Source organism: Camelus dromedarius, chromosome 15 (genome assembly GCF_036321535.1).
Source record: "Camelus dromedarius isolate mCamDro1 chromosome 15, mCamDro1.pat, whole genome shotgun sequence".
Taxonomy (NCBI): domain Eukaryota; kingdom Metazoa; phylum Chordata; class Mammalia; order Artiodactyla; family Camelidae; genus Camelus; species Camelus dromedarius.
In genome coordinates, this window is record NC_087450.1 from 7,607,401 (window position 1) to 7,632,640 (window position 25,240).

A 25,240-nucleotide genomic window follows, 5' to 3' on the forward strand; every position below is an offset into this window, starting at 1 on the left:
ATTTTCAATGAAGAAAATCCTCAATTACCTTCTCTGCTAAGAAAATTACTGCACTTTATATAAAAAAATCAGCTTCCTTTCATGAGTTTCTATCTTCAAACACCTAATTTCACAAGAATCAGTGAAGCAGGACATGAAAATCATGCTGTGCTTTATCACCTACATGTGGGCAGGGATGAAATGAATGAGTACTGATCTCATGAGACGGGAAGGCTGGGGCTGTCTTATTCCTGCTACAGATGGAAGGGTCCATATCTGTGAGGGTGAGGAAGGACCAAGGATGAGAAACCAACATTTTCTAACCCATTTCTCTTTTTCAGAGTCCCAGACAAAACAGTGTGATTGTATCAGCAAACAAGAATATCTGCTCCCTTCTAAAAGCACGCTACATCTTTACTACTACACACGACACTCTATCACTGACCTAAAGGATAATGACAGCCAAGAAATTTGCAGGGATCTTATTCTGTGCTCATCCCTTTTTGTCTTTGGAAACTCAGGAAATTTGCCTCCTCTCCCTGAGTGTCATTTTCCTCATCCTTCAAATGGGAGTGTAACAGTCATTCATTTGGTCAGTGTCTATTCGACAACAGGAGACGGCTTATGAAAACAACAACAACAAAAAGCAAAACAGCAATTCTGATCTGTGCTGTCTTCCTCCTCCTCCTTGAACATGAACGTACAGGGTAAAATGGCATCTTCCACTAAATCCCGAACTTAAGGAGCAGTTCTGATAAGGAAGTCACAGGACTGCCGAGAAATGACCTGGTGAAAAAGAATTAGTTGCCAGCAAATCCTCAAAACCCATAAGGGGGCAAACCCTGGGAGCTACAGGCATGGGTGGGAGTTCCTTAGTTCCCCATTTCACAAAGTCGAGAACGTTGCAGGGTCCATGAAAGACACAGATAGCCCAGTACAACCACACCATGTTTTGGAGTACACCGGGGCCATGTCGCTGCTGACCTGCACTGCTGTGTGTCCCAGAGCAAGAGACCTGGGCGGGGGTGACTGTGTTTGAGGCTTGACAAGAACTTCCTGTTCTGTCTCTTTTGCTCTCTCTCTTCCTGCAATAAAACAACTGGTAGGACTCTGGTGGGGAGAACTGCACCCACATTCTCTGGCAAACAACACACCAGGCAGCTCTAGCTGATCTGAGAGAGGACTCTTCAATGAACATATATACACCAAAGTCAGGCAGAAGGCTGCCTGTGAACTTGGGAATCCAAACCATCTTATCCTGTTAATCAGGATATTAGACATCTAAAGAAAGTGTGCTCCAGATGAAGACGATGCCTTAGACAGCGTTGGTGGTTATGTCCAGCAGTGTCTAAGGACAAGTCATGCTCTGGTAGATGGGAGCATTTTGGTTGCTTTAAGTTTGCTACTGAAGGGCTGGGACATTTCATTGGGCCTTGAAACTCCAGACCTCTTTACTCACAAAGGCAGACAAGTTAGGTGAGCCAGCTCAGCCTTTATTCCAACTTCCTAACCAAAAGGCTATAAGGTTGAAAGTATATTTCTGAGACTCTTCTGCAGCAAGGGTTCCAGATGTGGCTTTAAAAATGCCCATCAGAGATTGAGATTTGCAAATATTAACTACTATATATAAAAATAGCTAAAAAAACTAAATTTCTTCTGTATAGCACAGGGAACTATATTTGATATCTTGTAATAACCTTTAATGAAAAAGAATTCATACATATATACGTGTACATGAATGACTGGAACATTGTGCTGTACATCAGAAATTGACATATTTTAACTGACTATACTTCAATTAAAAATATATATATATATATATAATGCCCATCAGCAGCATCTGAGTGTCACTGAAAGCAGAAACCCAGATGAATGGAGGCAGAGGTAGTTGGTGGAGCTACGTTATTTTGCTGGGGTGGATGCAGCTGGCATGGCAGAGATCTAGAAGGAATGCTCACAGCAGCCACTCACTGATCTGCAAGTGAGTTAGGGTAACAGCTTCCTGAAATCCTCCCCGCCCCTCCTGATGAGCCAGGTGTCTGGCATTTCTCTGGAAATCACTAGGCACAGCCTGGAACTCAAAGGTAAAAATTAAAAACTGCAGTCAGGCAGCGAAGAGACTGGCAGGACACGTTGGACAAAAGTAGGTCAGAATCAACAAGGAATGGGGAGGGGCTAGAACATGTGCTGAGGACCCTGACTTCAGTGGTGGATTGTCTGTGTTGAGGAATCTGTCAGTATGAATAGATGGATTGGTGTGGACTAAAATGGTGGCCATTGTTCAGATAAATGTGTGATTTGGACTATATTTATTAGAGGAAGATTTTTTTTCCCCTTCAACATTGATCATTTCTAGGGAGCAGAAAAATACTCTGCCACACAACATCTAATTGCAAAAGAGATGCTACGGGATGATGGTGGTATGAAAAATTTCAGTTCTGCAGTTCCAAGATTTCCTTAATGAGGTTCACAGCAGCAGGTACTTAAAATAAAATAAGGTACTTAAAATAAAGACATCATCATATGTACATATCATTAAAGATACACATATGGTGCTATAAGTGGGCCTGAAATGTGTTCTACATTCTAAAATCCAATGAAATAAAATCAGTAGCTCAATATGCCTTTTGGCTCTATAAACATGATGTAGCTAATGATCACAGAAAGCAAGATCAGCTAGGAAATTTGAGATTTGTCTTTTCCAGTGTCAAAGTTAATATTTTTTTCTTTACTTAAAAAGCATTTTTTTAATTAGGGCTGTCAGCATCCATTGGTATACGGGGTTCAGTAGATGTGTTCAGATGCTCTAGACAGTGAATCAGAGCAAAGACAGAGGTTTAGACAGTAGTTAAATGTCTCACCCGTGTGATCAGCATCCACAGACTGCTATACTGAAAACCCTTAAAAGTGAGAACTTCATTAAAGCAATAAAAAGTGAGGGAAAAAAATAGCCACAGGCTAGTGGAAGTTTTGTAACGTGTAAATATGACAAAGGGCTATTCATGAGCATATTTTTAAAAACCCCTACACTTTAATAAGAAAACAACAAACTGACAACAGTTTGCACACTGCTCCTTGTAGGAGAAGCCATGCAGATGGACTCTTATGTGAATGGGGCTGGAGCTGTAGAATTAGTTAGTCTTGCAAGTAACTCAGTTAAAAACAAATGCAAATGGGAAACACTTCTAGAATATCTGAGTAAAAATCTTGGAAAACTTACTCCTCTATGAAGCAATGCCAATGGCGAAATTTGTCAAAATTAACCTCTGCAGAGCTCTGGAAATTAAACAAAAGCTTCCAGCAATCCGGGGCGTGTTTATTTGAGAAAAAAAACAGCTAAATCTCCATAAAGATAGTGAGTTTTGTGGCATTGTAACTTGATCTACCCCCATTACCGTATCCTCTCCTTAAATGGTGGCCTTTAAAAGCAAGGGTCTCACAATCAAGGTAGGGGCAGAATTGATTTGAAGTTACCCAAAAAATCCGTCCCCAGAGAGCTGTCACTATTTGACCTATCTCAAACTCATGCTGTGCAGTCTGTCCCCAGAGTGTGTGTGGAAAACAATCAGCAGTGAGTATTTAACATTACAACTGCCTGAGGCAGTGGTACCAGTAGAGGCTAACTAGATGCTGACTAGGAAACTTAGAAGGCAAAATTGAGTAATGAGACGTTCTGGGGGTGGAGGTAGGGTTAAAAAGCTCCAAAAAATACTGAGAATTGTAGAAGGCCATACACATATGTGGCACATGGCAAGGAAAGATCTGAGAAAATCTTAAGCCTTCAACTCTGGCTGAACTTGAGGTTCTGCATAAGCAAGAGCTAAAGGCTACAGAAGAGCTGCAGACTGCCTGCCGGTGCTGAGGGCATCACTCAGCACGCAGACACACAGCCACCTGGCAACAGCTCAAACGATTGGCTCCAGACATTGAAAGAAATCACTGTCCAATCATTATTACAGTGATGACAACTAGGCTTTCTGCACACACACTGATCTCATGGCCATGCATGATAAAGAATACAGACTTTACAGAATTTGTTCAGAAAAGTAACTAAATAAATAGCTGCAGCAGCAATGACAATGGAAGCAATGATAAACACTGGAGATGAGCAAAATCTGGCTTTCAGATCTGCCACATTGTAGTATTTTAAATGTCCAGTTTTCAACAGAAAATTACAAGATGTACAAAGAAACAGAAAAGTTTGGCCATAACACAGGGGAAAAAGTAGTCAATAGAAACTCCCTGAGGAAACCCAGACACTGGACTTACTAGACAAAGACATAAATAAGGAATTACACATATATTCAAAGAGGTAACAGAATCCATGCCTAAAGAATTAAATTATGTGAACATCTCATTGTACAGAGAATATCAATAGATAAATTTTATATTAAAAACCAACTAGAAATTCTAGAGATACAAATATAATGACTAAAATGAAAAATTCAATAAGAGGTTTCTCCGTAGATATGAACTTTCTGAAGAAAAAGTCAGTTAACTTAAAACTACTGAGATTATCCAGTCTGTGGAACAGAAAGAAAAAGGAATGAAAAAAAAAAAGAACACTGTGTCAGAGATAGGTGGGACACAATCAACAATACCAATACAAACATAATGGGAGCGCCAGACGGAAGGAGAGAAAAAAAGGGGTAGAAAGAATATATAAGAAAATAAAGGCTGAAAACTTCCCAAATTTGATGAAAACATTAATTTGTACATCCCAGCAGCTCAACAAACTCCATATGGTATAAACGTAGAGACATCTAGAATAGGCACATAAGACTCAGTGTGTCAAAAAACAAGAACAAAGAATCTTGACAGCAGAAAGAGAAAAGTTGCTCAACATATACAAAGGCTCCTCAGTAAGACAGTTGATTTCTCATCAAAAACCATGGAGACCAGAAGGCAGTGGGATGGTATCGTCAAGGTGATAAAAGGAAAAGACTGTCACCAAGTATTTTATAGCCAGCAAAATGATTCTTCAAAAAAATTAAAGGAGAAATTAAGACACTCCTATAAAAACAAAATCTGAAAGAATCCATTGCTAGCAGGCCTGTTCTACAAGAAATATTAAGGATAGTCCAGCAGCTGTAAATGAAAGGACACTCACCTGAAAAATAAAGAGCACTGGTAGAGGTAACTACATGAGTAAAAAAATAAAACAGTATAAATACAGTATTACATGTAAGTGTTTTCTTCTAATTGATGTAAAAGACAACTGCATAAAACAATACTTATGAAACTGTGTAGATGCACTTATAAATGCATAAAGGTGTAATTTGTATGACAGTGACAGCATGAGGAGGGGGAGGGAAAAGATTGATACCAAAGCAAAGTTTTTGTGTACTATTGAAATTAAGTTGGCATTCATGTGAACTAGATTGCTTTAAAACAAGATTTTAATAATAATCTCCAGGGAAATGGAGGAGAAGGAGGAGGAGGAAGAGGAGGAGGAGAAGAAAAAGATAAAATAAACAACAAATTAAAATGCCACACTTGAAAATGCCTACTTTGTACAAAAAAAGTGTAGTAATAGAGCATTGGGGAAATAAAAAGACGTATAGAAAGCAGAGAGCAGATGTAACTTCAACCTGATAAGAAATTACATTAATGTAAATGAATTAAATATTCTAATCAAAATAGTAAAGGCAGAAATAAATGGAATAGAGAATAGATGAAGAACAGAGAATAATCAACAAAAAGAAAAGTTGGTTCTTTGAAAAGATAGAGAAAATTGACAAATTTTTAGCTAGTACTGAAGAAAAAAAGAAAGAAGATTCAAATTACTAAAATGAGAAATGAAAGGAAGGATGTCACTACTGCCCTTACAAAAATAACAAGGAATATAAGGGAATACCATGAATACTTGTATAGCCAATAAATGAGATAATCTAGATGAAATGGATAGATTCCTAGAAGGATATAAGTGACTAAATCTAATTCAAGGAGAGATAGAAAACTCAAATAATCCTACAATAAGTAGTGACTAAAACAGTAATCCAAAACATTCCCACAAGGAAATGCTAGGCCCGTATGGCTTTGCTGGTGAATTCCATCAACTACTTAAAGAAAAACAAAAACAAACAAACAAAAAATGCTTCACAAATTCGTCTGAAAATAAAGAGGTGGGCACACTTCCCAATTCATTCAATGAGACTAGTATCACACTGACACCAAAGCCAGATAAAGGCATCACAAGAAAACTAAAGACTATCTCTTATGAATATAATTGTAAAAATCCTCAACAGAATACAAGCAAATCCAATCCAGTAACATATAAAATAGACCACATTTAAGTGGGATGTATCCAGGTATGCAAAGGAAGTTCAACATACAAAAGTCAATTCATGTAATATGCCATATTAATAGAATAATGGATAAAAACTAGGAATAGAAGAGAACTTCCTCAACTTGACAGACAACATCTATGAAAAACCTGGAGCAAAGATCATACATAATGGTGAAAGACTGAATTAATTCCTCCCAAAATCAACATTGTATATTCCTCCCAAAATCAACATTGTACTAGAGGTTCTAGTCAAAGCAACCAGACAAAGAAAATAAAGCCTCTAGTTTAGAAAGAAAGAAATAAAACTATTTCGATTCCAGATAACATGATATTATATATTGAAATCACAAGGAATCCACAAAGAAAAAAAAAGAGAGAGAAAAGAAAAAAAAACCTATTAGAATTAATAACCCAGTCTGACCAAAATTGTAAGACATAAATCAGTATATAAAAAAGTAATTATATTTCTATACAACAGCAGTGAATAATCTAAAAATAAAAAGAAGGAAAGATTTTCATTAGCAATAGCATTAAAAAGAATAAAATACTTAGAATTATTAAGAAAAATATGTGGAATACTGAGAAAAATGTCTGAAACTTGTATATTGAAAACTAAAATACTACTGATAGAAGTTAAAAATGACCTAAAATAAATGGAAAGCTCCTCTGTGTTCATGGATCAGAAGCCTTATTATTGTTAGGATGGCAATTGTCCTCAAAATGACCTATAGATTCAATGCAACTCTGGCTTTTTGGCAGAAATGAACAAGCTGATCCTAAAACTAATATGGAAATGCAAGATACCCAGAATAGTCAATCTTGAAAAAGAACAAAGTTTTGAAGTTTCCAAATTCAAAACTCACTAACAAAAGTGTAATCCATACAGTGTGGTACTTGCATAAAGGACAGACAAATAGATTGAGGGAAAAGAACTGAGAGTCCATAAACAAACTCTTACATGTAGCCAGTTAAATTTTGACAAAGGTGCCATGACAATCCAATGGGGAAAAAATAATCTTTACAAAAATGATGCTGGGACACCTGAACATACACCTGGAAAGAAAGAAAACTGAACTTTTATCTTAACACCATTTATAAAATTTAACTCAAGATAAATCACAGACATGAAACTATAAACCTTTTAGAAAATGAACAATGAGAAAATCTTGAGGACTTTGGATTACAAATACTTCTAAGATATGACACTAAAAGCACAAACAACAAAAGAAAAAAATCAAGTAAACTGGACTTCAGTAAAATTAAAAACTTCTGTGCTTCAAAGGACTTCATCAAGAAAGTAAGAAGACAATCCACAGAATGGGTGAAAATATTTCCAATATTTTCCCTGATAAGGGACTTTTATCCAGAATAGACAAAGAGGACTTAAAACGTGACAATACAAAGACAAAGACAATTAAAATGGGCAAAGAATTTGAATAGATGTTTCTCCAAAGAAGACATACAAATGGGAAATAAGCACATAAATAGATGTTCAAAATCAGTAGGCATTAGGGAAACAGAGATCAAAAGCACAATGACATGCCACTTCATACCAACTAGGATGACAAATATATATGATATATGATATATAAAATGTATCTATAAACCTGGTAATAAAGTGTTGATGAGGATGTGGAGAAACTGGACTCCTCATACATTACTACTGGAAATATAAAATGGTGCAGTCACTTTAAAAGCTACTTTAGCAATTCCTCAAAATGTTAAAAGTAGAATACATCCCAGCAATTCCATTTTTGATATATCCTCAAGAGAACTGAAAATATGTGTTCACACAAAAACTTGTCCATGAGCATTTACAGCAGAATTATTCATCATCAACTGATGGATGGATAAGCAATGTGGTGTACTTATAACAATGGCATATTATTTGAACACAAAAAGGAATTTGGGTACAGAAATATGCTACACCATGGATGAGCCTTGACAACGTCACACTAAATGAAAGACGACAATCAAAAAAGGCAGCATACTGTATGGTTCTACTTATATGAAATGCCCAGAACAGGCAAATCCGTAGAGGCAGAAAGTAGAGTGGTGGCTGCTGGGGGCTAAGGGAAAGGAAGGTTAGGGAGTGACTTACTAAAGGGTACTGGTTCCTTTTGGGAATGATGGCTACACAACACTAAAATGTACTTAAAACACTAATGCACACTTTCAAAGGCTGCATTTTATGGTATGTGAATTATATCTCCATAAAGCTGTTATTCTTGAAGCTGAGCCCACCTATGGAGCAACTGGCACAGCACTGACTGTGGCATCCGGAGTGGGAGTGACCCACCTGCCCACCGTGAAGGAGAGCAGCACCTGACCCAGTGTTGGAGGGGCATGATCTTCTTGCCGACGGGCACTGTGAGCAGCACAGACGAGGGGGCCAACAGAGCAAGCTGAGTTCGTGAAACAGGGTGAAGACACAAAGACCTCTCAATAAAACAATTAAGAGTGAACAGTCTCTAAGAGAACATATCTTTGTTTTTTAAATCTTGTTATGTCAGTTTTGTTTTCTATTACCTTTTCAATCTTTACTTTTTAAAGAGTTCTATATGTTTACAGTTCTCATTTCATTTTTAATTCTCTTGGTTTTGATCTCTTATTGATTATTCACAGGTTTCAAATATTGTGTTTTGATTTTTTTCTTCTTTTTATTAAGGTTTTTAAAAGACATCTCAGCTCGATTCCTAATCTGCTTCAACTTGCTCTTCTATTATTGATTATACACTTTTTTCAAACTTTCTTTTCCTCCATTCTTTTAAAATTCTCTCTCTCTCTCGTTTTTAAGTTTTATTCCCACAAAGACTTTAGATAGATAAATAAACTCCTTTAAGGACCACAATAGATAACTGATACTCCTTAAGCCACAGTGCCAGAGAGATATGAGCATTATGAAGAAGCAGAGGCAGTACTCCCAATTAAAAGAGCAAGAGAAATCCCCTGAAAGAACGATCAATGAAGTAGACATTGATGGCCTACTAGATCAATAGTTCAAAAAAGAAGTGATCAAATTACTGAAGGAACTAAAAGAGATAGTGTTTAGAGACATAAAATATGTCAAAAACAAAATAGAAGCTATAAAGAAGAGCCAAGTAGAATTGGTAAATTCATTGGCTGAAATGATATCTGACCTAAAGGCTGTACAAAGCAGGCTAGATAATACAGAGGAATGAATAAGTGACCGAGAAGACAGGACAACAGAAAGCACCCAATCAGAACAGCTGAGAGAAAAACAAATAAAAAACAATGAAAACAATATAAGGAACCTATGGGATAATATAAAGCATGCCAATCTATGTATAATAGGGGTTTCATAAGGGGAAGAAAGAACAAAGGGGATGGAAAAGGTATTTAAAGAAATCATGACTGAAAACTTCCCAAACCTAAAGGAGGAATCAGACACCCAAGTACAGGAGGCTCAGAGGTTCCCAAACCAGAAGAGCCCAAAGAGACCCACACCAAGACATAACATAATCAAGATGGCCAGACTGAAGGATAAAGAAATGATCCTAAAGGCAGCAAGAGAAAAACAAAGAGTGAGTCACAAGAGAAGGCTCTCAGCTGATTTCTCTACAGAAACACTACAGGCCAGAAGGGAGTGGCAAGATATATTCAAAGTCCTGAATGAAAAAGAAGATGCAGCCTAGGATAATTTCTCCAGCAAGGCTATCCTTTAGAATAGGAGAGATAAAGAATTTCACAGAGAAGCAAAAACTAAAAGACTTTAGCAACACTAAACCCATGCTAAACGAAATATTGAAAGGTCTATTCTAAATAGAAAAGATGCACGATGCTACAGAAATGAGAACTCATAAGTGGAAAGGTGATAACTACCACGAATTACAAATAGAATAAACATGAAATTGTAAAAGAAGACATCTAAATCATTGAGTGGGAGAGGGAAGCAAGAAAATATAGAGTATTATTTTCTTTCTTCTTTTTTTTAAAATTTTTTGTTCTTGGTAGGATGGGTTTGAGATTACATTACTATCTGTTTAGTACACACAGTTACAGTAATTGGTTAACAGACTTACAAAAAAGTGTAACTACAAGCCAAAAACTTACAAGTGAGTCACAAAAACTAAATACAATCCAAGATAATACAAAGGAAAATTACCATACCACAAAAGGAAGAAGGAAGGAACAAAGAAGAAATACCAAATCAACTGCAAAAATAAGTTCAAAATAGCAATAAACACTCATCTATCATTAATTACTGTAAATGTTAATGGACTAAATGCTCCAGTCAAAAGACAGAGTGGCAGACTGGATAATAAAGCAAGAACCTTCAATACACTGCATACAAGAGACACACTTCAGGGAGAAGGACACATATAGATTGAGAGTGAATGGACGGAAAAGGAAACTCCATGCAAATGGAAATTCCAAAAAAGCAGGTGTAGCAGTACTGATTTCAGGCAAAATAGACTTTAAAACGAGGGCCATAAAGAAAGATAAATAAAGACATTTTATAATGATTAAAGGAGCAATACAAGATGAGGATATTACAATCATTAATATATATGCACCCAACATGAGCACCTAAGTACATAAAACAACTACTAACATAAAGGGGGAAATTGATGGGAATACAATCATTGTCAGAAATTTTAACACCACATTAACATCACTAGACAGACCTTCCAGACAGAAAATAAAGAAGGCAACAGAGAAATTAAATGATACAATAGAAAAATTAGATTTAGTGGATATTTTCAGAGCATTACAACCTCCCAAAATAGGATATACATTCTTTTCAACTGCGTGTGGAACATTTTCTAGGATTGATCATGTACTTGGTCACAAAAGAAGCCTCAACAATTTTAAGAAGATAGAAATTATCTCAAGCATCTTTACTGACCACAAAGCCATTGAAACTAGAAATCAAATACAGAGAAACAAAGGAGAAAAAAAGAAGGAAAGCATAGAGATTAAACAACATGCTATTAAAAAACCAATGGGTCAATGATGAAATCAAAGTTGAAATTAAAGAATACCTTGAGACAAATGAAAATGAAAACACAACCACACAAAACTTATGGAACGCAGCAAAAACAGTGCTAAGAGGAAAGTTTAGGGCGATACAGGTTTTCCTCAAAAAAAAAAAAAACAACAATATCAAATAAACAATCTAACCCACCAGCTAAAAGAACTAGAAACAGAAGAGCAAAAACACCCAAAAGTCAGCAGAAGGAAGGAAATAATAAAGATCAGGGAGGAAATAAATAAAATAGAGACTGAAAAAAATAAAGAAAATAATCAATCAAACCAAAAGCTAGATTTTTGAAAGAATAAATAAAATCGAGAAACCTCTGGCAAAACTCACAAAGAAGAAGAAAGAGAGAGCGCAAATTTGCAAAATAAGAAAGGAAAATGGAGAAATTACAACAAATAACATAGAAATACAGAATATCATATGAAGATATCATGAAAAACTACATGGGAAAAAAATGGATAACCTAGAGGAGACAGACAAGTTTCTGAAAACATACAGTCCACCAAGACTGAATCAAGAAGAAACTGACCACTTGAACAAACCGATCACTAGGATTGAAATCGAATTAACAATAAAAAAAACCTCCCTAGAAATAAAAGTCCAGGATTGGACAGCTTCACCAGGGAATTCTACCACACATACAAAAAAGAACTCATGCCAGTCCTTCTCAAACTCTTCCAGAAGATTGAAAAGAAGGAACATTCCCAAACTCATTCTATGAAGCCACCATCACCCTGATACCAAAACCAGGCAAAGACACCACCAAAAAAGAGAATTACAGACCAATATCGCTGATGAACACAGATGCAAAAAGTCCTTACCAAAATACTAGCAAATAGAACCCAACAGCACATAAAAAAGATTATACATCATACTCAAATGGGGTTCATCTCAGGGACACAAGTGTGGTTCAACATATGCAAATCAATCAATGTAATACTTCACATCAACAAGAGAAAGGACAAAAACCACATGATGATCTCAATAGATGCAGAAAATCTTTTGATAAAATTCAACACCCATTTATGATAAAAATTCTCACCCAAGTGGGTATTGAGGGAACATATCTCAACATCATAAAAGCTATATATGACAAACCTACAGCCAGCATAGCACTCAACGGTGAAAAACTCAAAAGCTTCCCACTAAAATCTGGGAGAAGACAAGGATGCCCACTATCACCACTCCTATTCAACATAGTCTTGGAAGTCCTGGCCACAGCAATCAGGCAAGTAAGAGAAGTAAAAGGGGTCTAAGTTGGAAAAGAAGAGGTAAAAGTGTCACTATATGCAGATGACATGATACTATATATAGAAAACCCTAAAAGGTCCACAAAAAAACTACTAAAGCTGATCGAAGAATTTAGCAAAGTAGTAGGTTACAAGATTAATGTTCAAAAGTCAGTTGCATTTCTTTACACTAATGATGAATCAACAGAAAAAGAAAGTAAAGAAACAATCCCCTTTAAAATAGCACCCAAAGTAATAAAATATCTAGGAATAAATCCAACCACAGAGGTGAGAGAATTATACACAGAAAACTATAAACCATTGGTGAAGGAAATTAAAGAAGATTTTAAGAAATGGAAAGGTATCCCATGCTCTTGGATTGCAAAAATCAATATTGTTAAAATGGTCACACTGCCCAAGGCAATCTACAGATTTAATGCAATCCCTGTCAAATTACCCCGGACATATTCCATAGAACTAGAACAAATCACAATAAAATTTATATGGAACCATCAAAGACATAGAATTTCCAGGGCATTACTTAAGAAAAAAAGAAAGAGGCTGGAGGAATAACTCTCCCAGACTTGAGACAATACTATAGAGTTACAGTCATCAAGGCAGCATGGTATTGGTACAAAAACAGACATATAGACCAATGGAACAGAGTAGAGAGCCCAGAAATGAACCCACAAACTTTTGGTCAACTAATCTTCAACAAAGGGGGCAAGAATATACAATGGAATAAAGACAGTCTCTTCAGCAAGATAAACATACGACAACATACAATAAACCTCCTAGAAGAAAATACAGGCAAAATATCTCATACATCTCAGAAATGTTCCCCTAGGGCAGCCTACACAAGCAATAGAAATAAAAGCAAGAATAAACAAATGGGACCTAATGAAACTTGCAAGCATCTGCACAGCAAAGGACACCATAAGTAAAACAAAAAGACAACCTAGAGTATGGGAGAACATTTTTGCAAATGAAACTGACAAAGGCTTGATCTCCAGAATATATAAGCAGCTCATATGACTTAATAAGAAACAACCAAATAACCCAATCCAAAAATGGGCAGAAGACCTAAACAAGCAATTCTCCAAGGAAGACATACAAATGATCAATGGGCACATGAAAAAATGCTCAATATCACTAATTATCAGAGAAATGCAAATCAAAACTACAATGAGGTATCACCTCACACCAGTCAGAATGGCCGTCATTCAAAAATCCACAAATGACAAATGCTGGAGAGGCTGTGGAGAAAGGGGAACCTCCTACACTTCTGGTGGGAATGCAGCTTGGTGAAGCCACTGTGGAAAACAGTATTGAGTTTCCTCAAAAGACTAGGAATAGACTTGCCATATGACCCAGGAATCCCGCTCCTGGGCATATATCTTGAAAGAACCCTACTTCAGGATGACACCAGCACCCCAATGTTCATAGCAGCACTATTTACAATAGCCAAGACATGGAGACAGCCTAAATGTCCATCAATGGATGACTGGTTAAAGAAGTGGTATATTAATACAATGGAATACTACTCGTCCATAAATACTGACAATATAGGGCCATTTTCAGCAACATGGATGTTCCTGGAGAAAGTCATTCTAATTTAAGTCAGCACGGTAACAAGGAATAAAGAGAAGTTACCTCCAGGTACAGTTATTTTGATTAAAATATCCATACAGAAAGCAAGTCACCCCCACGACTGCTGCCAGGAGGAGCATCTGAGTGTAATAGCCCAGCCAAGCAAAGTAGATTCCAACCGTCTCTCCATAGAATTTCCTGCAGAAAGACAGAAGGTAGTTTCAGAAGACACACAATCACACTGTAGCTTCATCCTCATGTTAATTTCTTTTTTCTTTGTTTTTTGGTGGGCATAATTAAGTTTATTTATTTGTTTTTTAAATGGAGGCATTGGGGATTGAACCCAGGACCTCATGCATGCTAGGTATGCACTGTAGCACTGAGCTATACCCTCCTTCCATCATACTAATTTCTGATTCTAAATCAAGGGGGCTTTAAGTTTAAACCTCTGACTCAATTCACACTTAAAACATATGCGTTTTCATAGAAGCCCCCAAATTCTACCGTGAAATAAGAAGTATTTTACGTATCATAGAAGTACAGATCACTGGTTCACCTGCTGAAGAGAGATAAATGAGAACAGAGCAAAGGAGGGGACGAGGCCGACTCCGGAGCAGATGCAGGGGATCATCACCACTCACTGGACAGACTGGCACATTCAACAAATCCCCCCAAAGATCATTCTTAACAGGCTTGACACAAGTGGACTTCAACTACTGGCTCAGTCATCTGCTCCTGCCTTATCTCGTGAACTTCCCTGGAGCAAAAGCATCGTAAACCACAGATAATAAGGAAATGGCTGATAATGATAACAACTGGGAGTGCAATGTCTCTGTGACAAAATATTTATAAAACTCATTGTGGGAATGGGAGAGGGCAGGAGGGATGTGACTGAGGAAGGCAATGCCCTGTATTCTTTGTATCTAGCACGTCTGTTGTTCTTAGGTTTTAAAAACTCTTCAATGTTTCTCAGTTAATATGGAGTAGACGGAACAGGCCAGGGAGGCAAGATTAGAAGCAATGAGGCAGGGCATGAAGCGGTGCCAGGCTGGTCCTGAAAGGGAGACAGACACAGACAGGCAGACACAGAGGGCTTAGGGGATGAGGCGGAACAATGAGGCGGCGGCTCAGGTGTGTTTGCTGTGGCTGATACCTCCCTCAGCTGGCTCACTGCTGACTCGGCAGTGCTGGGTAAAACCTGTGGCTTTCCTCAGCTCTGAGTTCTCTCTGAGGCTTCCGGCTCAGTCTGGAGCTGAGATGAGCTCCGAGGGCTTAGTCTAGGGGGGACTCAGCTCTGAGAACAGCCTGGAGTCCTGGAAAACTTCACGCAGGAACCCCCTTGGGCTGGACCAGCGCTCACAGGGCTGCTGTGAGACCAGCTCCATCGTCAGAGACCTGGGCGTGGACCATTCCATGGCGGAAAGGGCTGAGCCCGATGCCAAATCAGACAGGAGGGACAAAGTGTTTTCATTCTCATGTGACTGGGCTTTGTGGCCTGGCTCAAGGATGGCAGGCTCAGGATGGTGTCTGGCAGAGAAAACCTTGGCAATGGGCTTGAGATGTCTTGGACTCTTTCTTGTTAAGCTTCTTGTAATACATTCTTATCAACTATCCGTCCTGAAAATGCCACATTCAAAACTGAAAGAATGTTAGAAGTTGCCTGCTCCAACTGGCCAGTGGTAAAGACACCCTGCTACAGTTAGAAAGCTGGGCAGGCAGCCTCTGCCTGGATATTTACAGTGACGGGGAGTTCATTACTTCCACAGGTTACATGTTGGCAAGATGGTCAGAAAGAATTTTTTAACCTTAAACAGATGTCTGCCCCGTAGTCCTTGCTGAAAGGCTAGAAATAATGAGGATCCCTTCAAATGTAGTTTTGTCTGATTGTTATCTCTCTCTGTCAAAAACACCCCAATTCTTAACATCAATTTTTCAAAATTCAGCTTTGATTTCTTTTTATCAAAGTTATACCATACATTCATTAAAGAGTCAAACAGTTCTCGAACACCGATTGTAAAAAGGAGCAGTTCCCAACAACCGCCCCATTTCCTGGCCAGAAGCAACCACGTTCAGCTCCTACTGCTGACTCTTGGAATAATTACTCCCTGTCTCTGACTAATATCCTTGTAACACAGCCTACTGCCTTTTTCAGCTTTATGTATCACCTATTTAACTATCTATTTTGGAAAATGAGGATTAAGCTCTCTTTCAAACCCCATCTCATCTACACACCCAAACCTTCATTCTTCCAAACTTTTGATACAATTACATTATAATTTTGATCAGCTCGGTATCCTTGCTTTACGTTATTAGGACTCTGTACAGACTGTTCACAGCTGTAGCAAGTTGTCTGCTAGGCTTACTTTTTCCTTTCCTACTTTGTTTTCCCTGAAGTTAATAATTGTCTTGGTGGTTCATAGCTTAGATTTCTGTGCACTTAACAATTCAACCCCAGACCTTCTCCTAATGAATAACTTTCTCAATACTTTCCAATACATTGTCTACAAATTTCATCTCCTTGAATAAATCTCTTCAGATCTCCTTCAACCTGGATTAACGACACGCTAGACTTGTCACAGAGCTCAAGGGGCCACTAGTGGGAAGCAACAAAGGGAACACATGGACCAGGAGCAGGGAACAGATCAACATATTTTCCTTAGCAAAACATACTTAAAATAGTGGGGAAATTGTTTTCTTTACAAACACAAACATACACACAAATCCCAAAAGCCCATAAAGAATGATTAAATAGCCATCAAACCCATTGCCCTGCCATCAAATACTGTATAACATAAAATAAAAATAACAGAAGGAAAATATCATATAAATATGAATCTCAAGGGGGATGGGGTACACTCAGTGGCAGAGTGTGTGCTCAGCATGCATAAGGTCCTAGATTCAATCTTCAGTACCTCCATTAGAAAAAAAATTAAAAAGAAAAATGTATCAACTTTAAATATTTACATATGTACAAACATCCTCTTTTAAAACTGTGTTCTACAGGATAACCCGGGTTAATGAGAAAGTGCCTCTTCATGACTGTGATCTTGCTGATAATTGAGGGAGGAAATTAGGGTATGACCACATGAAATAAAATCCCTTATGAAATAATGATCTCAGGTGACAATCATTATTGGCTGCTGTCATCACAATAAAGAGAGTCAACTGGACATTATGTACCTTATGCTAGGAGTACAAAACTTCACATAACAAGTATTCTTGCACAAAGTTGAATCTCAATCAGATCAAGCTTTTAGGGGAGGATCAAATCACTTAGCTAAAGCAAATACATAGGATGGAGAAATAAGTCTAACCACAGGGGAGAATGAAATCAACCAAACAGGAAATAGAGAAATCCCTCAGCAATTTCAAGGAAAATGAGAAACAGGAAAATTATAGATTAGAACCCACTTGAGAGATATGCTAGCTGCAATGTGTGAACTTAGTCTGGATCCTGATTTCAACCCCAAAACTGCTTAAAAGTGTATTTTTGTGACAATCAGGGAATTATTTTGTAACCCTAAAAAAAAATGAATATTCCAATTGTATTTGAAAGAGACCTTGTCATTTCACTAATGAAAGGTTAAGCTATGTAGGAATGTCTTCAAAATGATCCCTTAGCGGGAGAGGGGAGGAGGTGGAGCTGAAAGATGCAACAACAGTGACTCTGAGTTTATAATTCTGGAGCTGGGTGACTGATACAGGCAGACTGGCTGTGCTGTTCTCTCTACTTCTGTACATGTTTGAATCTTTCCATAATATGTGAAACAAACAAAAAGACTTCTGTGTTTTAAAACCCTCACTTGGAAGGTTAAGAGGTTTGCCCAAGTAGGTGGGCACCTGCATGGGGCGCTGAGATTAGAAAGAACAGGCACCTGGCTCCAGGCCGACCTGGGGCTACCTTGACCCTCCTCTTCTCCTCACCATCCACAGCCAGCCCATAACTGCATCCTGTCAGCCCCACTCCCCAAACGCATTCCTCCCTGGCTCCCACCATCTCTCATCTGGCCCACTCCAAGAGCCTCCTACCCGGCCTCCCTGCTTCCTGGGTCCCTGCAATTCATTCTCCACATTATCTTTGCAAAATGTAAGTGAGAGAAAATTACTTTAGTGCTTAAACAATCATGACTGTTTCTCACTGCACTTAAGAGTCTACATTCCTTTCCATGCTCCTGATGCCCTTCTAAACCTCGCGTCTCATCACTCTCACCAGCGCTGGCTCCAGTATCTCCTCAAACCTGCTGAGCATATTTGTGCCTCGGGGCCAATGGACAAGCTGCCTCTGTTCCTGGGGTGACTTTTCCCAGATCCTCAAAGTCCAGCATCCTTATCACCATCTCAGCTCACATGTAACCTACTCAAAGATAGCTTTCCTGACTCACTTCCCCCCAAGTCTCCCATCTCAACACTGTGTTACTTCATTCATTTCAATCTGACATTGTTTCCTTATTCGCCCAATTATTTTTGTTTGCTCGGTTGTCCTTGGCCTCCGTCCCCCCAGCAGCCTTGCCCAAACTGCATAAGCTCCCGGGAAGCAGCCGGCACTGCTGCTCTGAGAAGACACATGCTGAGAGCGACATTACAGTCACGTGGTGTAGTGAAACGGTGTCGAACAGCAGATACAGCAAAGCAGTGAGAATTTCTCTCTTATTTTATAATTTAAGTGAAAACTAACATTTACTCCTGTTTAATGAAGAATTTGGTAGGTCTTTGGTCCCAGTTCCTGGACGGCAACCACTAAAGCCTTGAAATTTCCCAAGATAGGAATGTCTTTGCTATTCATGGTGGACCCTTGTTTGGCTTGTGTTCATGGGATGACTCAGGATGGGGACTGGCCAGCCAGAGACACCAACCATGTGATTAGAGGAGTGGGGCTTTGAGCTTTGTGACAAGTGAGTGACCACCAGGAGAGGAAGGGGCTCAACGTTTAGGGCTAAGTAAAGGTTTGAGTTACAGTTAGGGTTTGGGTTAGCCATGTCGGTAGTGACCCAGTAAATCATGTCTTTGTTATAAAGCCTCCAGTAAAAACTTGGGGCAACAAAGCTCAGAGCTCCTGTGAGCTTCCTGGTTCGTAAAACTCTTGGAGGACTGTCACACTCAGATGCCGTGAGGGCAACCCTGAGCCCTTCCCACTGGAGTGCCCTCCACAGCAGCTCACCTGATGAGATCTAAGGGCTGCTTCTTGTCTATGCTTCGAGGAGGAGCCCATTCCCTGTACAGAAGGCCCTGTTCGCTGGGGCAGCTGAGGTCCTCTGACGGAGGCTGAAGTTGCACTGGGAAGCAGAAGTAAACAGGTGAGCGTCAATGTCACCATGTGTTCGCATGTTCTGTTGATAAAATGTGGTGTTAACACTTTGTGGACATTTGTAAATAAGAGGCCCTCACTTGCCAGGAGGGATGGAGGTACCATATAATTTTTCATAATTCTCACCCAGTATTAATACTAACCCTCTGAGGGTCATTTGCAAAAGTGAGTGGAAAGGAACACTTGGATGTTACAGTCCTGGGACAACCGTGGGTACCTGGTGAGAGCCTTGCAGATGCTTAATGTCCTACAACAGTGCCAGTCTTCCACAGCAAAAAAACTAGGCCACGCAAGTGCCCAAACTGCTGCAGTGGAGGGACACCTGATGGTCCAGCCCCCTCCTTGGACACCCAGAGGAACCTGGACTCTGGCAGGTTAGAGGCAGGGTCAATTCTAAAACCCAGGCTTTTTTGTCCCCACAATTCAGTAGTTATTCAGTGACAGCACATGGAATATAAACAACAAAGAAACTTGACATGATGTTATATATTTAGCTTACTCAAGAAACAAAATTTAAATCCAGTCATTCTCCTTCCCACCTGACCTACTTTCCTTTCTCCTGTACTAGAACCAGATTATTACCCACCCAGCCTTAACATGGGTCCTGACTCCACTTACCTCCCTCCCAAACACCACATAAGATGATTCCTCAGCCTGGATGTGAGACCAGCAATTACAACAGGCTTTAGTGGAAAAGTACTGGTTGTGCGCAGATGCCAACTAAACACTGTAGAATCCTGGTGTCCCACATTAGTAATCATGACAGCTGTTTGCCAGAGTCCCCAAAGTTCATTTCAGACTCTCACTGCTAATTTTGCAGGGACATAAATATAAAACAGGTGGACTGCTGGGCTGGACTGCTATGCTGGGTCTCTGATCCAGGAAGCTCAGTGTCTGCTCCCTGCACCCAGCTCCCTGTTCTGTTCATGCATGTGCATCAAGCAGCTGTTTAGTGCCCATTTTAATATCTTAAACAGTGCATTTCAGTATTGTCTTAATCCACATATACGTGTACCACACAGTACTAATGATCAATCTCAGTCTTTGCTTTCTTTGGTCTTAGAGAGTCAGATAAATGGATAGCAAAGATAACAAAGTCATAGAGCGCTATAATACAGTATTTCCTTTATTTCAATGACAGGATTTATTTAAAGAGCTTAGATATAACATCCTTGCATTTATGGCATCATTAAGCGTCTGAAGCTGTTACATTTTGAAAACGTCATTTCATGCGAGATGTTATCAGTTAGAGATGTGCTCCTGAATTTGAGGGGTTGCTGTCATCTCAGACGGAGTCCCTAAAAAATGTCAACACTCTGCAGTATTGCCATAATGACAAGAACCCAGACAGATGAAATTTGGAAAGCCCTGTGGCTTCCTAGTGCACAGACAGAAAATGGTATTTCAGAGGGAAAAATCCTGAATTACAGAAAATGATAAGTGAAATGGTCTAACATTTATTTCCCTTACAAAGAACTAATACTCCTTTGGTTGATAATAACATCTGTCAGTAATTATGAAAAGAGCTGACAGATGCATAGTACTTCCTATTAGCCAGGGCTGTTCTAACATTGACACAGATTCATTAATCCCCATAGCAACTCTACGAAGTGGGTATTATTATTATCCCTATTTTATTGATGAGGAACTTGAGAAACACAGAGGCTAAATGTGTTTTTTTTACAAGGTCGACAGCTAGAAACCAGCACAGGTGTTCCAGCCTGAGTCTATGCTCTTGGCCTCTTCTCTTTTTTTTTTTTTTTTTTGGTGGCGGGGAGATAGTAAGGTAATTCTGGTGGGGGCTGGGGAGGTAATTAGGGTTATTTGTCTATTTTAGAGGTGGTGTTGGGGGCTGAACCCAGGACCGTATGCGTGCTAAGCATGTGCCCCATCACTTGAGCTGTACCCTCCCCTCTCTAGTCTATGCTCTTAGCTGCTAATCCGCACCGCCCCACATGGTAACTCTGGGGGAACTACAGTTCATTCATTCACTCACTCGTTAAACTCAGCCTTCCTGGTGCCTGGGATTCCGCAGTGAACAAGACAACATGGTTCCTGCCCTAAGTGAGCTTGTCGCCTCCTGACATATTATCTTCATTTTACCCAGGAAGAAACAAGGTCAAGAAGATTAGCCTTTTCCTGTTAACACCGGAGGATACATGAGGTGCTTTATTTCATTTCTGCCATTTGACTTACACCATGGGGAGGGAAAGCTGCCTTGCAGATCCCGGAGCTCACAAGCCTGTTAATCCCGAATTGTTTTTAACACTGTCCCTTACTTGATACTTGATCTGAGAAAGGATGAAGTAAACCTAAAAAGATTCTAAAAGAGTGTGTGGTTTATACAGGATAACTAACCAGCCACTGTTTACTATCCTAACAGGAATCTGTAGGCATATTTCTTTTCTTTCACTTTTTTCCTTTTTATGGGCAGCTTTTAAAAACCAAACCAAACCAACCAAACCAAATCACTGATAATTCAACAGCAGGTTCTAAATCACCCCCAAGACAGCAGCTAAACTCGGTTTAGACTTACAATGTGGCTTCTGGTGGCTGGATTGAAGAATGTATCTCTATCCTGAATATAAAAGTCGTTCACGCAGCTCTTCTCAAATAGGGCAATGAAAAACTCTTGCTCCGGCTTGATGATACTTTCATCCACATGGAGGACTTTCATAAAACAGCTGAAATTATCAAAGGCTGAGGACAGGGTTTTCAGATCATTGGGCTTCAGAGGCAACTTTATGTGCAGTATCTCAGCGTATGTACAGAGAACCTCCCACAGGGTGTGTACTTTTCAAATACAAGCTTGTCATCCAAAACCTATATTGGGAGAATGAAAACACAAATGAGGAAACTATTTTCACATTTTTAGTACACAGATTTTTCTTACGTTGCTGGTAGTTAAAGCACTTGTGCAAACACACACACATATGACACTGGTAAAAGTGAAGATATAATAAAAATAGATTTGCAAACCATCATACATTTTTGCCTTAAAGATAATTTCTTTGTTGAAATTACTGAAAAGTCATTTAAAGTCCTAAGAGTTCATTCATAAAATAACCATTGTTTTACATGAAGAAAAGCAAACTTGTTAATTTTTAGTCCAAATTAGTAACTAAAATTAGAAACACCATAATATTCTTTGCAGTGGTATTGTAATGACAAATTTTTTAATTTCTGAAACCTAGGACTATTTATATATCTGTTCAATATAGTGTTAAACAGCCATTAAAAGGGATTTAAAATAATTATATTTATTGATATGGAAAATATAATAAAAGGAAAAAGCAAAAAAATGTGAAACAATAATTTTCCTTTTTGGAAGGGAAAAATACCTACATTTGAACAAAAAAAAATGTTTAGAAGGATTTTAAGTTTCTTTATGTATAATTAAGGTACAGATGATTTTTAATTCCACTGTTCTTTCATTTTCAAATTTAGGGGGTAAATTTTTATAATAAAAAATATTTAAAACGGTTCTTGCATTAGTACATTAATAGATATATTTATGACTATATTCTCTGGCTATTAAAAAAGATCTCCTAGCTTTGGATCTGAAACATACATTCCATAATGCAGATCCTGACTGACTCGCCTCCCAGCCCACAGTGAAGGTACGGCTAGGGTGACATGTTTCAAGTACCATTCCAGGTAACATGCAGGCTCCCAGCCAATGGCTGCAAAGGGACTGACACTGATCAGGTTGCTCCCAGCTGCAGACCATCACAGATGAGGTTAGATTCATAGGCTCATGTTTTCTCTGTCAAAAGAAATCAGAAAATGTTAGGCTTTTACTTTCACCAAGGGAACAAGGAGTTGTTTGATTTTTTTATGCAAAAAAAATAACAACAAACCAATTTGAACCTGATGAAAAGGCATTTGCTCAAAACAGCACAGTAGCAATGAAGGTGCTCTGGCTGGCAGGGACTTGTTGGATTCCTGTGAGTGCTGGACTCCTCACGTGGAATTCCCTTGGCACTCCAGAAGGCCTGTGGTTGTCCCCATGGGTTTGTGGTCATATGTGGTGCACAAAAGTCTCTGGATTTGCCAGAATTTCAAAGCCTTTTTTGGCTTATGAAAGGCTTTGCACTCAAATGGAGTTTTCTTGAGTCCACTCACTGATGTCATTCACCAGAGTTATAGTTCAGATCTGACATTCTAGACTCTTAAAATCTTGCAGACATTCAAATGGTTCAGATTTGGATGTGTATTCACTTCTTCAGGCCTGGAACAAATTCGATAAAGCCACCCGGACAAGTTCAGCAAAATGCAAAGACATTTTTCTCTCTGCAAGACTGAAATGTCTGTGAAGCTATAAAAACTTCTACATCTACAAATATAGGGAACCAACTCATCAATAACATATCTATCCATAATGCATGGCCATTTAAAAAAATATTGTATTTGCTGCTATTAAATTCTATCTGGCTTTTGCCAAATTGTGTCCTAAACCGAAAGGAAAGTATATAAATGTAGAGAACTTTTGACCTTTTAAGAGAAAAAGGAACCCTCCTACTCGGTTGATGGGAATGTAAATTGGTGCAGCCACTATGAAGGACATTATAGAGGTTCCTTAGAAAAATAAAATAGACTTCCGTGTGATCCAGCAATCCCATTCATGGGTATATGTCTGGAGAAATATATAATTCAAAAAGACACATGCACCCCAATGTTCACAGCAGCACTATTTACAATAGCCAAGACCCTTAAACCATCCAAATGTTCACTGACAGATGACTGGATAAAGAAGGTGTGGTATATTATATATATATGTATATATACATATATACATATATATACACACACATATATACATATGAACACACACACACAATGGAATATTGCTCAGCCATAAAACATAAAATAATGGCATTTGCAATAACATGGATGGACCTACAGGGTATTATGCTGAGTGAAATAAGTCAGAGAAAGAAAAACAAGTATTCTATGTATTAACTTACATGTATATCTAAAAAATAAAACAAATTAATGACTATAATAAAACAGAAATAGACTCACAGGTACACAGAACAGACTGGTGGTTACCAATGGGGAGAAGGAGGAGAGGGGAGGCAGGAAGGGGATAGGGGATTGAGAGGTAAAAAATACTACATATAAAATGGATAGGTTACAGGGCTGCATCATACAGCACAGGGAAATATAGCCATTATTTTATGGTGACTTTAAATGGAATATAATCTATAAAAATGTTGAGCCTCTGTGTTGTACACCTGAAACTAATATGATGTAAATCAACTACTCAATTACAAAATTTGAAATCAAAGTTTTCTTTTCATATTATTTGCAATAAGTTAGAAGCAAGCACTGTCAATAGAAACATAGTGCAAGTCACAATTTTCCAGTAATCCCATTTAGACAATAAAAAGAAACAAGTGTACTTAATTCCAGGAATAATTATATTTATCCCAAAATATCCAATGTACTATCATTTCAAAAGTGTGATTAACACTTTGAAAACTTATTAATAAATATTTTACATTATTTTTGTTGTACGAAGTCTTGAAAATCTATTACATATTTTCCACTTATAGGACATCTCAATTCACAATAGCCACATGTGGCTGGTGGCTACCATACTAGACAGAGCAGATTACACCATTCACACTTCTGATAAATTACCTGCTCTTACTTATTTAAAAAACTTGCAGAAAAGTCTTTAGATAGTCCCTATATCTAACAAAGCAACCTTGACGGGTGAGGAGTATCTTCATTATAAACTGAAAAATAAAGGTAAGAGAGCCATGGTTACATGTATGTTAATGGAACAATACCTTCTTAATTCATTCAGGACTTTACAATCTTTCTTCATATGCCAA

At 38.4% G+C, this 25,240-nt stretch overlaps 1 long non-coding RNA gene across 1 annotated transcript; it reads right to left on the reverse strand.

Annotated features, from left to right (window-relative positions):
* Positions 1–507: 507 nt before the first annotated feature.
* Positions 508–22,118, reverse strand: LOC135322965 (uncharacterized). The gene is made up of 4 exons (XR_010384021.1): positions 21,934–22,118; positions 19,251–19,365; positions 14,156–14,290; positions 508–539 (listed from the first exon to the last, which is right to left on the reverse strand). It is a non-coding gene; the product is annotated as an uncharacterized LOC135322965 (long non-coding RNA).
* Between the last annotated feature and the right edge of the window lie 3,122 nt (positions 22,119–25,240).